Raw genomic sequence first — 14,585 nt, 5'->3', positions numbered from 1 at the left:
AATATAGTGAGAGTTTAGGCTTAATGAGCCTGGGAAAGACAATCGAAGATGGTAGGGAAATCGTGACTTAAGAGGTGTTTTAATTGTTTTTGTGACACTGTGATCTTTGATTTGATCTTCAAATGAAATTATGAAACGTATATGAACTCTATTAATAAGTTAATTTTCTAGGAATGTATTTTTGTATCTTTGGTATCTCCAAACACATCTACCGACATCCCACTTAAACTGAATTCCAACGCGATAGCTGAGCTCTGCCCACAACTGAATTGACTGACTGACTGACCTAACATGCTTGAAAGCCATTTCAACAATCACTTTGATTGATGCCAACGGGCACAGACAACCTCCTCCAAGCCAGGCAATTTCTCACTTAGCAAAGAATTAATTAAACCACCAAAAAACCATATCTGTTGGGGAAAAATCTCAGTGAAATAACTGAACGAACCAAAACCGAAAATTAATTAAAGCAACTAAATTAAAATGTATCAAGCTGGATACACGCCCAGACAGCGGCAAATGTGCCACGCCCCCTCCCATATGGGAGTGTCGCAAAACGTGCAGTGAAATTTTGATGAAACTCAAACAAGTATCTTGTATCTGAAAGGGGCTTTGGGGATAAGCTTATACAAAAAAAGATATAATAAAATGTAGAGGGAGAACTTTGGAGATCAGGAAATTATTAAATATAAAAGAGGAATATAATACTTTTGTATTTATAAATTATTGTATTTAATATTTACTTATCCGAATGTCCATAATCATATTCAAACTTTGAATTTGCTTGCTTAAAAAAAGTGTTGTATAAGGAAATAATGATTAATTTATCAAAGTTGCTTTACCATTTTTTGTTAAATTTGTTGTATAAATTCTTGTTACTGTTTTTTATACAACTTCTGTTGTACTTTTTTATATAGTCTCCCCTTACTGTATTTTAATTGTTATTGGGTCGGATGTTGGGTCTGGCGAGACCCGTTTTGTCGCTCATTTGTCCAGTTTCCTTAAACAATTTTTTCTTAGCCTTACCATTTTTACTGAGGAAGCTCTGCCCACATGGCTGCTGGAAACTGGAACTGGCACTGGAACTGGCACTGGAACTGGATGGAATGATGGATGTGCCCCACTCGGGTGCCGCAGATAAGCTTAGAGAGAGAGAGAGAGAGGAAGAGAGGTTCGAAAATAAGAAAAAAACTTAATTAATTCATATGCATTGAACTTTAATCAAGTGGCCGAGCTGTGCAAAAGTGAAGGCCTGACCATGGCGACGAGTTCGGCGCCAGGCCAGTCCAGCGGCTTCGGATACAGATACATAGATACAAAGATACAGATACAGGTACTGTGGTGCGGCGCTCACCTGCTGCGCGTTTTAGATACTTGTGCTATTAGTGTAAACGTGCAGTTTTATGTTATGGCAAATTGCCGTTGACAGGGCCGGCGCACATAGAATGCCAGAGCCATAACTCTCGGTACAATCCAATCTGCAATCTGCAAGATACATTCTATAATTGTTTTTTTTTTTCGCTGCTTTTTTGCTGTTTTCGGTGGTATTTTGCGCGCTCTCTTGTGCAATCTGCATGTGTGCACCGGAAGAAATTTATATATTGTATTATAGAAATATATCTAAGGTTGCAGTGATCTTTGGTTGATTTTTCTCAAGCTTCTAGCTTAATTTCCTCTTGTGTATCTCATAGATTGCACAAGCCACACAGCTGCATCCTATCCATCCCGTGTGTGTATCTTTTCAGCTCGCACATCTCTCAAAATCGTAGACATTTTCATTACGTGGTCATTACGATGCTGCCGCTATTACTATTATGCTGCATTTTTATTGCTTTATAAGCGCATTTTAATTTTTGCCTTTCGCCGGGCCACGGCCACAAAATTTATGTAGCCCAGGTTTATATAGTGCTCGTGATCTCCTGGAGTCGATCTCTTTTTTTGTTTTTATTTTTTTGTTTCTAGTCGCATCCAGCGGCCGCAAAAGCGAGCCAAATGCTCGTAAAAAATGCATAGCACATACGGACCGATGATGACCAACTGTCGGCAAATGGACAGAGCGGTAGAAACAGCTAAAAAAAAATACAAAAATAAAAAATAAAAAATACAGCAACACCAACAATAACAGCAACAGCTACGTATCATGTGCCATGTCCGTTGTCAACGCCGTCGACGTCGATGTGTCTTATGTCTGTGTCTGTCTTTCGGTCCGTCTGTCCGTCTGTCTGCGTCTTGGCCACGTCAAGTGTCTTTTGTGAAAGGCAACCAAATTACGAGCACACACAGGGACAGGTGCACAGTGAGAAAATATGTGCTTCCGAGCTTTATAATGGTTTCAATAAAAAAAAGTAGAAGATCAAAGATCACTTTCAGGATTTGTAAATCCTATTTTAAATATATAAAATACTTTCATTATAAGATATATATTTTTGATAGATTAACTTAGGTTTCAACTAGTGATTAATTTCGGGGGGAAAATTCTTTTCTTATTAATCGAAAATATTAAAAATATACCCCTCATATCTTATGTTATAAAAAGATCAATATCTCTTATATATTAAATTTTAAAATATCGAAAATTATCGTAGTTTAGCTAAACACATTAATCGGATCAAAAATATCGATATTAGTAAAATCGTATTTATTTTAGTTGAAAGTCTTGAAGAACTGGTTTCGATATATAAAATAGAATATTGGTTTCGATATATAAAATAGAATATTTATTAAGTAACATACCTATTATTATAAATAATTCGTAGTTAAGAGAATATAGTTGTAATATCTCTAAAGAATTAATATCTCGGTCAAAAACTTTGATTTGAGCCATAAATATTGTATATCTGAAAGATTAATCGAATTGAGACTCAAAGCTCTCTAATTTAATTCTCCAAAATTATTTTATAATAACACTATATATTAGGTACACATTATTTCCCCCTGTGTAGATGCTCAGTGAGTGCCACGTTTGCAATTTTGTTGCTGGAAAGGAAAGGCTGACTTTTTTGTTGCACTTGCCACTCGTCGACTGTTGCTGTTGTTGTTGCAATTATTAGCAACTCTGACAATTTAGTGCGGCTCGCCTTTGACGCTGATTGATTGCGTCTGTAAGTAATCTGTACATTTATTGAGTTATCTGCCAGGCATTTTTAATTTGTCCACCGCCTTGTGGCGCTCCTCTCTCCCATCCCCCATCCCTCCCCCTGATGATGACCAATTAAAAGCAAACGGTTTCTGAACCGCAATTAAACGGCCACCAAAACCGGGTAACTTGCAGATGCAAAAATTGCCGCGGCGTCTCGAAATCGCTTCCTCATGGGCAGCATAGAGCGCGCCCATTAAAATTCCCAATGCCCGGTGCCTGGACAAACATAAATATTCGCACTGATTTCGACCATTCCAACCTGTTTTTTTTTTGTTTGTGTTTTTTTACGGGGCTCTTTTACGGCTTGGAGCGGCGCGAAACATGTTGTGGCAGCACTTGGACACCGAACATGGCCACGCAGCACGCAGCTTATCAATCGCGCCACTGAAACTGCATTCAGGTCCTACAAGTTTGCTATTAATTTGCTCCCCCTGCTGGTGGTAGCTCCTCTCTCTTGGCCAAAAACCTAGAAACCTTCATAGAAAACCCCTTCTTGGCGCCCCCCCTCAGCTGCCAGACTTTTCCCATCTGCTTTGCATTTCAGCAGCTGCCTTGTTGAGCTGTCAGCCAGACTGGAAGTCAGAACACAGAGAGAAATTTGGGTGTGAAAAGGGGTTATTATATCTATAAAAAGAGTATAAGAGGAGGGAATATAGATTGGTTATTTTTTAAATTGATAACATACCAAATTTCAGTTTAATCAGATAAAAATTAAGGTTTTAGAAGACTTTTTATTGACTTCTGTATAATTGCACTGAAAAGTAGGCTATACTTTTAAGGTTTTAGAAGACTTTTTAATGACTTCTGTGTCACTGCCCTGAAAAGTAGGCAATACTTTTTGGTGACCATGTGTTGGGTATTTGATTATTCAAAATTTCTTTTAATATAAGTAATATACATTAATGTAAAACAGTTTACAAAATATATTTAAGTTTTAAACAATTTTCTATAATTTGATTTTAAATGTTTCCTTTGTGCCTGAGTTTAAAAATAGGGAATACCTTTTATGAACTGTGTGCCTGATATTTTTGATACATTTTTAGTCTGAAGTCTTAAACATTTTTCTATTTATAATGTCTAAATTATAGTTTTCAGTGCATCTAGACCGACTGGCTGCCTCTGGTTTGTTGTTATTGCCTGGGCGCGTGGTTATTAATGAAGTCAATCAGCAATTTTGACAGAAATTTATCTATAAGAGTCGGCATTCTGCCAGGCAACATGTTGCACGGTCTCTCCTCACTCACTTTGCTAATTTTGTGCGGCACTCAGACATGTTTTCTTGCCCCTCCCGCCTCACCCCACCTTAACTGTAGTTGCTTATCTTATTTATTTAATTTTTGTTTAATGTTAATTTGGAACCAGTTTAATTACCAGCCCGGCCAGGTTGTGCCCCGCCGCCTGGCCATTTCAATTAAAGTCCACTACACACACACCACAAACTAAGCTAAGAGACCGTGACGTGTCTAGGAATATAAATATTTTATGCTGTTTTATGTTTAATGCATCCTTGTAGCTAAATTACTTGTTTCTTAATGCAATTTAAAAAAAAGTAAACTCTGAGGAAGGGAATTAAAGAAATAGGAACTGTAAATGCATAGCTACCGCTTTGTTAGTTGTATCTCAAGATTTGTATCTGGCGGCTACCTCTTCCTACTAACGGTTCATTTAACTGCCGCCATTTGTCTGCTCGCACCGACTAATGAGCTAAATCAATTTACAGTTCAATTTTTGTTGCTTGTTTGCTGAAATTAATTTTGATATCGCGACGAAGGAAGTTTGTGGCCAAATCGAGTTTGAATAATTAATGGCGAGTCGCTTACAAAGTAGCCCCGGCATTATCTGGCGTTAATTGATGGCAAAATGAATTCAAACGGAGTTTTTCAGATAGCATTGAGAGGGGAAAGAGAGATGGTTCAATAAAGTAATTAAGTTATTTTTCGATTTCTATCGGTTGTTGTTTATCTATTGAATGCGGTTTGGTGGCATCGTTGAGATTGATTATCCCAAGAGGTAATTAATATTAGAGAGAGAAATGTTCTCTAGAACATATTTCATTGCTTCGTTAGCTTTATCTAATTTGATATCTTTATAGTTTAGGATTTAGTTAACCAGATATATTTATTTAAAAATTCTTTCTTTGAATATATTAATTCTTTTTTGTATTTTTAAAACCAAAGTTTAACGAACTAACCTTGGTTCAATGACTTTCCTTCCCACTTTGACCTTGCTCATTTCTTTTCCTACCACTAATTTCCCTGCATTTGCTTTTCTTTTTTTTTTTGTTGTACGAGCAAAGTTTCCTTCCTTTCTTTTCATTTTAATTTCACTTTTCACGGCGATTTTTTTTTTGCTTTGCTTTGCCTTTTCTGTATATTTTCTTTTTCTTCATTTCGCGCCAGACGAAGGAGCCGGGAAAACTTTTTAATGTCGCGCGGCTGCTGCAGCTAATTTAGCCCGAGGGGTGGCCGGGAAAACAGGAGGGGAAGGTGGGTGGAAAAGCCAGGCAAAATGGGGGAGGGGGAGAGGAGGTGTGGGAAAACCTGGAGGGACAGAGAGGAAAAACTTGGCGCTCAGACTTTGGGTGGCAGTGTCTTTGGCTTCATTTTCGCGCTCGCTCCTTGAGGTTTTCTTTCTCCTCTCATTTTCCCGGCTCTCAATTTTCCTTTTGCAATGAAATTAAAAACAGCAAGGAGTCGTCCTTACACACACACACACACACAGAGTAGAAAGAGAAGGCAGAAGATGGCGATGGAAAAGTTTGCTGAAGGTCCTAAATGAAAATGAGTAAAGTTCGCACCCACAATTTTGCTCTCTTGTTGATTATGCATTTCGCCGGCATCGTCATCATCGTCGTCTGCGTTTTGCTTATTAACCCAGTTGTGCCTGTGCCATCTCCCTGCTTCTTACCATAGATGGGGGATTCCCCATATTTAACCCACAGCTGCCGGCTGTCTCCTTCGCTTTCTCTCTCTCAGCTTGGGTCCTGTGTCTCGGCTTGGGTGCGGGCGAGGACGAGGACGATGACGCTTTTCTTTTGATTTTTTTTTTTTTGCTGTGTGTCCTTGTTTTAATTTTAATTTTTGTTTGGTTCGCTTTTCTTTTCTTCGTGTCCTGGCCTTTTTGGTGACGTCGTCGTCGTCTGCGGGTCTGGTGTCGTCATCGTTTTGTGCCTGCCTTTGTTTCTAGGTCAAGAACGTATTCCGACCGGCATTTCTTGGCGGTTTTTCCTGTAGGCGGAATACAAAAAAAAAGAAGCAAGTTGGCATTGAAATTTTAATTGGATTCAGAGAGGGAAATGAAAGGGAAATGTTTGGCGGGTAACTTTGTTAAAGGGAGAGCTTGAGAAAGTAGAGATTTGAATGAATTCAGAGAGATAGGGTTAGAGGAATAGGAGTTTAATTAAGAGTATAATTAAATCTTGACTTTAATAAACTAAGATCTTTACAAAACTAGAAAAATATCAATAAGATGTTTAAATTAATTCCTCTAAAATTCAAAGAGAACCTGAGGAAAGCCAATAATGTCCGCTGAACACTTAGTCCTTAGGTCCTTAGGTGCACATAGAACTCCTGCGACAAAAAGGGATATCTACTTATATATATATCGCTTAGAGATGTAGATACTTTTCGCTTAGCGTCGCTTCAGCTTCATCTTCTGGCTCCTGGCTCCCTTTGGATGCGCAACTGTCATGCAAATGACATCACGCACTATAGTCATCAATTTTGCTCCTGATGCTCCTGCTGCCAGAAAGCTGAAAGCAAATCCCCAAGCCGAAAAAAGGAAAGGAGGAGCTGGGGCAGGAAAGCTCAGGGATGTGTCGTGTGTTTGAGTTTGAAATATTTGCAATTGCGAATCCTGTCGTATTTGTCACAGGATGTACATATCTCACTCTATCCCTATATAATATACAAGTATATATATATTTCGAGTATGTATTGAGCTCAGGGTACATTATTATGATGGAATCCTATTTGTTACAAAGCGTGTAGCCGCCGTGTCGTGCCAATGACAGGACGTCAGGATGTGGGAGGATGAGTACCAGGATACTCCCCAGAGTAAATTATGCTAATGTCAAAATAATGCATATTCGATGATGTGGGTGTGTTCATCTCACAAGAAAACTTTGCTGCCTTCGATGCAGAGAGAGAAAACTAAGGCAAAAAGGATAACAATTTTAAGAGAAACTGTTATCCTTTTAATAATATTTTTCAAATAAATTCTTCTATGGGTTTCGAGTTTTAGCATACTTTCCCTTCCCTCTATATATCTCTGCTTTCCCGATTGATTATTTTCTTCAAGTGTAGGTTTGTGTGAAGCTCCAAGAAATGGAAGAAAAAAATCTTTATAAATCACATTTATGTTCAGCTTCAAGTGCCAAAACTAATGATGGAAATAAATTCACGAGAGCGCAGGACCAGAACAAGGACAATGCCGACTGCCAGAACCAGTCGCAGCCAGCAAATTCTGTACACACACAGCAGCAGAGGAGCTGGCAGAAAATCCATATAGAAGAAGGGCTGGGAAAAACTGGGGGAGAGTGGAGGAGTGGGGGTGGGAAAAGTGGAGCCTTTTGGGGATAGCAACGCGCAATTTTTGGCTGCTTTTGACGCCGGGCCAATATGCAGTAAATCTGCCAGAATGTGCCTCTAGATTTGGCATCGCCAAGCATCAGTCCCAAGTACACGTCCCCCCTACTCCCTCAGCTTTTCCAAGATTTTCCCCATTTTCCCTTTTGAAATGGGTTACATATTTTATGCTTAATATTTTGCATTTTATTCAGGCGAAGAGCAAAAGGACGAAGGACGGGGGGCAATACTGTTAACTGTACTTGAGCTTGAGTTGGCGCGGACTCGTAACGTTTGCTTTGTGAAAAAAAAATTGAAAATGCTTTTCCTTAACAGCACACAATTGTTTGTTATAGTTTTTCCCTCTTTCCCTCAATCTTACTCTCTCTTAGCTTACAAAGGAATGCAGCAAATTGTTTGTGGAAAAAGCCAAAGGAATGAAAAGCGTTGAGAGGTCTATTTTTTAGATGAGAATTTTTTGTGATTTCTGGGATTAGGGTTTACAGATATAGTTTAAGGAACAGGGCAAGGCTTAAAATAAATTTATTTTGAAACAAAATTTAAAGGAATAAAGGGAACAGATTTTGGTCTTTATACATTTATAATTAACACAAGAACTATTTGAAATTACAAGTTACCTTTAAAATATAAATCAGATACAAATCCTGACATCTCCAACTAGATTTCCCAACTATATCTGTCTAGCTTTTCGGCATTAGAAAATCAATAACAAGATTTCGCTTTGCGAATACTATTCATATATATATATGTGTATATATTTCCCCGATCAACCCTCAAGGCCCCGCGGCAAATGTGCAACCCTAACAACTTGAGCTTCATTTGCATATTTTGCCAACTCGCCTCGCCTCACTTTGAATCCTCCCTCCTTCGCAGGGAAAATATAAAAAAAATCAAATTGCAAAATTGCAGAATGTAAAAATTGTAAAATGTCGAATGCGTTCGCAGAAAAACTAATAAAGGCAAAAGCGAATTTCCCATTTCCCTGCTGTCCGTAGGTGAGTGTGGAAATTTATGCAGATTTTTTTTCGTTCGCCTAACTCGACTCGATGCTTGTTATTGATTTTGCGAAAAAATAAAAACTTGTTCGCCGCTAATTTGCATAATCTGTCCCGTCTGCCTCGTTAAAGGATTTATTCAGCGCGAAAACCTTTCACTCTCACTCACTGCAGTGGCATTGTTGACTTTGACAGACTGTCTGTCGGTCTGTCTGTCTCTCCAACTGTCTCTCTGGGTGTGTATCTGTGTTTAGTCAAGCAAATATTTTGCCAATGAAGAAAAAACCAAGTGAAAATATTTGAAAATTGGTTTTGTCGGCACACCTGACAAAGGCAAACATTCAACGAACTTTGGAGGTCACAGAAAGAGCGAGAAATTGAATGGGAAAATGTTGGAAAATAAAGAAAATGTTCTAGGAAATCTAGAAAGGCAAAAAAAAAGATGTATATGAAAATATATATAATATAATATAATATAATATATATAATATAATATCTTAAAAAGGTAATTAACTTGCCTAAACTATATATTCCTTCGTTCTTTAAATTTCCTTTTGTTCCTTAGATATTTCATATATTTTCCAACTCTGAGAACAACCTTTTGCACATCCTTTTTGAATATCTTCAAGTGTAGAAGCTTCTGGTAAAGGAAACTTCATGTATGTCTGACTATAATTCAATTCCCTTCAAAAACCCGCGACAGTTGGACAGAGAAATGGATGGCAACGGAGTTACAGCGTCAAGGATAGAGACATCCTGGAGCTAGAATGGTGTCAGACTGGGGGGTTAAAGGGGGATTTTACCAAAGGAAGAGCTTGTCGTCCTGTCAGTTATTTTCAACATTTTGATATGTATTTTTCACTGGTAGTTTTTTTTCTTATTTTTATTATATATTTTTTTCTACACAGTATTCGCTTTTTTGCTAAAAAGGATTACGCTAACACAAAGCAGAAAAGCAAGGAAAGGAGCCACAAAGGATGGAAAGTGGGTAAGTACACTTAAAGAAATTTTTACTAGAGAAAATGGGAAATAACTTTAGATGTAAGACTTATTTATCTCAATTTTTTGGCGATAAAAAATCGCACTTCATTATAGATTGTTTTACGCATTATTCCTTATTTAATAAGTATTTTTTATAGTGTAAAACTGTTGTAAAAGGGACCTGTTCAAGAGCCTCGACAGCCGCAGATACAATATTTGGTTTATTTCGCTGGCTGGCGCTGTCTCTCATTTTTTACCAATTTCATATGTATTTTTTTTGCACATGCCAATATGGAAACACGAGGCACTGAACCAACCCCCTGGAAAAGTCACCCACCCTCGCTTTTCATGTGTGTGGATCTCGTTTTTTCTATTTTCCTTTCTTTTTTTTTTGTCGTGGCTGTTGTCGTCTTCACCCTCACAACTTTCGTGTGTCTGTGGCTGTTGTTGTTTGTATTTGCATTTGTATTGGTACAGCAACCATCAAACATTTGCTCGTGTGTTGAAGAAAACGCTCCCAAAAATTTCGAGCATGTGTGTGCGAAATGCCAAAAGAAAATGGCAGTTTTCCGTGAGGACATGTGTGTGTGTATTTGGTGGGCGGCTATTTTCCCTTTTTCCATTTAGTTTCTGGGGGCGGGTGGGAAAAACCGTTTTTGGATTTGAACTATGGATGCGTTGTCATAAATGGCCAAAGGGCGGAGGGAGCCTTATCTAAAACGATTTCACATCGCGATTGATGGCGAAACGAAATCGCGAAACGCATCTGACAAAAGCCGGGTGTTAAGATATCGATTTGAAGGGTGGGGTCCTTACTTGTTTTTTGGGAGCGGTTAGATATGGGGTTTTTGTGGTACTAGAGGGGATATAATGTGAGGAGTTGGGGCTATACATATCATTTATTTAAATTATGAGTGGGTTGTTGAACGTCTAAAATGTATTGTTTTATTATTTGAATAAGTCTTGGTATAATTCGGAGTTCTTTCCAATATCTTTAGCTTTATTTTAAAGCAAATCTTTAATTTAAAGACTTTATACTATTCAAATACTTTGAATAAATGAAGTTTACGTTAGATGAAGGAGTTTGAATGGATTAACCTGAAACTATTTACCTTCTTTTAATGTTTTTCACCCTTTTACATCTCCTAAATTAATCAGCTTTAAATTCCAAACCTTGATTGACATTTTACAACCTCTTCTGAGTAACAATTCTAACCCCCAATCTTAACTCTCGTTAGTAAATAGGTTTTAAGCTTATAATTGGCAGAGTAGACAACCCTACCGCAAAATGAGATGGCAACCCCCATTCGCGAAAATTTACTCGCAGGACAAGCACTCAAGCTATCCACATCAGTCTGAAATCTGAAATCAATTCGGTAATTGACAGCAACGACAACGGAGAGTTACCCGCGGAACATGATTTGCAAATAATGCACTTGAATTTGCATAAAGAATTCCGAGCGAAATTGCGAAAAATTTATGCAAATTAGCAGGCAACTGATGAACGGATATGTGTGTGTGTGATGTGTGTTGCAATTAAATCCCAGCCAGCTGCAGCAGACCCTAAAAAAAAGAGTATACCCTCAGGTAAGGACCCCTACACACACACACAACACAACAAAAAAGAAGCTCATTTGCATAAAAAAAGAGGCAAAAAATAGAATTAAACTAGAAAGCGAAAGGGTGTAGCTATATGGGGTTGAGCTATAAACCCGACACTCATTAACATATACCGGAATAAAATCAAGCAGCGAAATTCTGATGCTCTGTGTGTCTAACAGCTGCTCTCGCTCGTCCTTGTGTCCTGTGTATCCTGTGTTTTTCCCATTCAAGTTCAACGCCCGTTTGTCTCACTAACCCAAATTAAAATTATGTTAATGAACGGCGGGGCAGGGGAGTTGGCCTCACGAACATGAGACCAAAATCACGGCCAAGGACAACGGAGTCCTGCGCTTCTCATTTGAGTAATGAGCAGAGCCCCCGGCAGAGACGTCAACGGAGGCAGAGGCAGCGACAGCGACTGCGGCAGAATTGCTCCTGTTACTCATTAATTTTGCCGTCGCATTTTTGCATATTTTCCGCAGCGAGCCCTCATTTCCGCCCAGCAAATTTCTCCTCTTGTTTAATTTTCTCTTTCTCTCTCTCTCTCTCTGTTTCATTTTTCATTTTGTACCGCGCTCATTTGGTGACGTCACAGCGGAAAGGGAACTGTGACTGAGAGCAGCCGCAGAGCCACCGAGAAAGAGAAAGAGACTCTGAATCGCTCTCTGTTGTGTATGTGGCCCGGCATAATTAAGATTTTAATTTATGCAATTATTTTGCCGGCTGCCTGGAAGTCCTTGTTTTCGTTTTCTGTTTCGCCTTTTGCCTTTGATTTTGCAGGATGTGAAGTTATTTTGGCGCGTCGCCTCGTTCGGTGCGGTTGTGTTTTTTGCTTTTTAAACGGCAAAAGATCGTTAAAATGTGATCGTAATTTGTGGTTTTTTGGAAGGTGATAATAACCCACTGAAATTAACTAAAATTGAAAAAAAAAAATATCTAGAAAATAAAACAATACAGATATATGCTGAAAACATATTCTTAAAAAATGTGAAGCCTAAAACCAAGTGACATTTGAAATTTAAGTGGCTTAATTACAAATGTAATGCTATATAAGTACAGAAATTGAACTGAGTACAACCATTTTTAGAAACAGTTCTGTAAATTCTAATACAGTTTAAATTTAATTTCATTCATTTGCATAAAATATAATCACATTTAAATAAAGCTTAATAAAGTCCTGATATTAAAAATAAAAATGTATCAAAAACTAGTTTACACAAATTTCCTATTTATTTAAATATTTTAACTCTTGCCTAAACAAATGATATCATTTTCAAACAATATTTACATTTATTTTCAAACTTTAGTTATGATTCAATCACACACCAAATTTCACAAAATTTACATTCACCATTTTCAAAAATACATTTAAATATAATAGATTACAAATTTCCTTTTAGAGCCTGATTATTTTACCAACTAAAATCTCTCGATCAAAAAGAAATAAACTATGGGTCGAAGGAAGTCGAAAAGGAAGCCGCCACCGAAAAGAAAAAATATTGAACCACTTGATCAACAATTTAATTGTCCTTTTTGCAATCATGAAAAATCCTGTGAAGTGAAAATGGACAAAGGCAGAAATACCGCAAAAATAACATGTCGAGTGTGTTTAGAAGATTACCAAACTGGAATTAATTTTCTATCAGAACCGATTGATGTTTATAATGATTGGGTGGATGCTTGTAAAAGTGCCAATTAAATGAAATATAATACATATATTCACATAATTTGTATAATATGAACTTCATAATCAAAAGTGGAAAATACAAATCCTTTGGAAATAAGAAAATATATTTTATTTAATAAAATATATAAATGTACCAATTCTTTAAAGTATTAAAATAAATTTGACAGATATTTATTTATTTCAAAGAAAATATATTGACTACCAAATTTTTATTTAATGTAAAGCCTGAATATTCATATTTTAGAAACATGAATAAAAATGTTTTAAAATTATTTTCCTATGATAATTGGAAGTAGCGACTGTAAATTTTTTAAATCACTTTAATAATGACAGTTGAAAGTGGCTACTTTGTAAATTTTTTTTATATCACTTCAAACACTATTTAGAAATACGTTTTTTACATTTTTATGTGGTAGTCGAAGTAGTTTTAACATTTTCAGTTCTAAACTAACTCTCAAAATAAATATATATTAAAATCACATAGACTGCCTATGAATTTTAAAGAATTATAAAACAACTCAATAAATCCAAATAAATTCTATATGTTTATTAAAATTCTTTAAAATATTATATTTTGTAAATTTCACTTTTTGTAAAACACTGTTGGTCACAACTTAAACTTACCCAAGTAATTTTGGATTTTTGTTAGAATTGTTGTAATTTATTTTTGATGTTTCCATTCTATATTATTTTTATTATCTTGTCCAAGAAAACAATGAGTCTTCAGTGAGTGTCACAATATTAATCCACGGATGTTGTCAAGTCTATAATATGTGTTTTTTTATTATTATTTTGGGATGAACCTGTAAGCACAACCGCACCGAGACGCGTCGCGTTAAGGAATGATTCCGCCAGCGACTCCAATAAGATACTTTGGCTTTGGTCCTCGCCGAGACTTTGGCATTTCTTATCGCACGCAGACACGAATTGGAGTAATCGCGAGGCGTCGGCGTCGACAGGATATTCAAGGAGAGGATGGACTCTTTTGGCGGGGGAGTGTCCCAGAGACCGAAGACCGAAGAACGAAGACTTGCCGGGCGCAAGGCCCAGAAGCTACTGCCCACAGAACTTACTTCTCGGTGGCATTTGTTTTTGTGGTTCAAACACACACACACTAGCACACCCTCAACGGGCACTGGAAGACCAAAAGCATTGCCACCCCCAAAAAAAAATACAATAAAAAAAATAATACATACGAGGGAGAAACATCAAGTGCTACGTTGGCAGCGCTGCTCATAAAGTTGAATTTAAAGCGCCGGCGCACTTGCTTCACGCTCTCTTTTTCTCTCTCCCATATACCCCTCTTTTTCACTCTGCGAGACCACCTCTCTTTCTGCCCTCAGGTGTTGGGTCTTTCTCCTTCGCAAAAAGCAAAAAAAGAAACTGGAAAAAAAGATGGAAAGCAAAAAAAATACGTTGAGGGGTAAAAACTTCTCTAGGCGAGAGTTTCAGGGAAAATTGAAACACAAAAAGTGCGTGAGATGCGAGTATCTTTGCCCCTCTCAGAGCATGGGATCCGTGAGATACTTGCACTTCGGGATACTCACCACGGTTTCGAAACGTTTTCTGGCCATTTGTTGAGCGGGCCTTAAAGC

General features: G+C 37.5%; 1 pseudogene across 2 annotated transcripts in view; it reads left to right on the top strand.

Moving 5' to 3' along the window:
* The first annotated feature begins 996 nt into the window (after positions 1-996).
* The window catches only part of LOC110184788 (transcription elongation factor 1 homolog pseudogene), an 82,095-nt pseudogene continuing 68,506 nt past the window's right edge, over positions 997-14,585 (top strand). Inside the window, exons 1-3 of one of the 2 annotated variants that reach the window (XR_015272967.1) lie at positions 1,021-1,171; positions 9,629-9,708; positions 12,704-13,545. The product of XR_015272967.1 is annotated as a transcription elongation factor 1 homolog pseudogene, transcript variant X1 (transcript). Of the gene's footprint in view, positions 1,172-9,628; positions 9,709-12,703; positions 13,546-14,585 lie in introns of those variants that run through there. The other variant, XR_015272968.1, reaches the window with a different exon arrangement.

The sequence above is a fragment of the Drosophila serrata genome, unplaced genomic scaffold, assembly GCF_035046125.1.
Source record: "Drosophila serrata isolate PLE 108 unplaced genomic scaffold, ASM3504612v1 contig_359, whole genome shotgun sequence".
Taxonomy (NCBI): Eukaryota; Metazoa; Arthropoda; class Insecta; order Diptera; family Drosophilidae; genus Drosophila; species Drosophila serrata.
The sequence above is the reverse complement of the archived record's forward strand: the minus strand, read 5'-3'. Positions and strand labels throughout refer to the sequence as shown.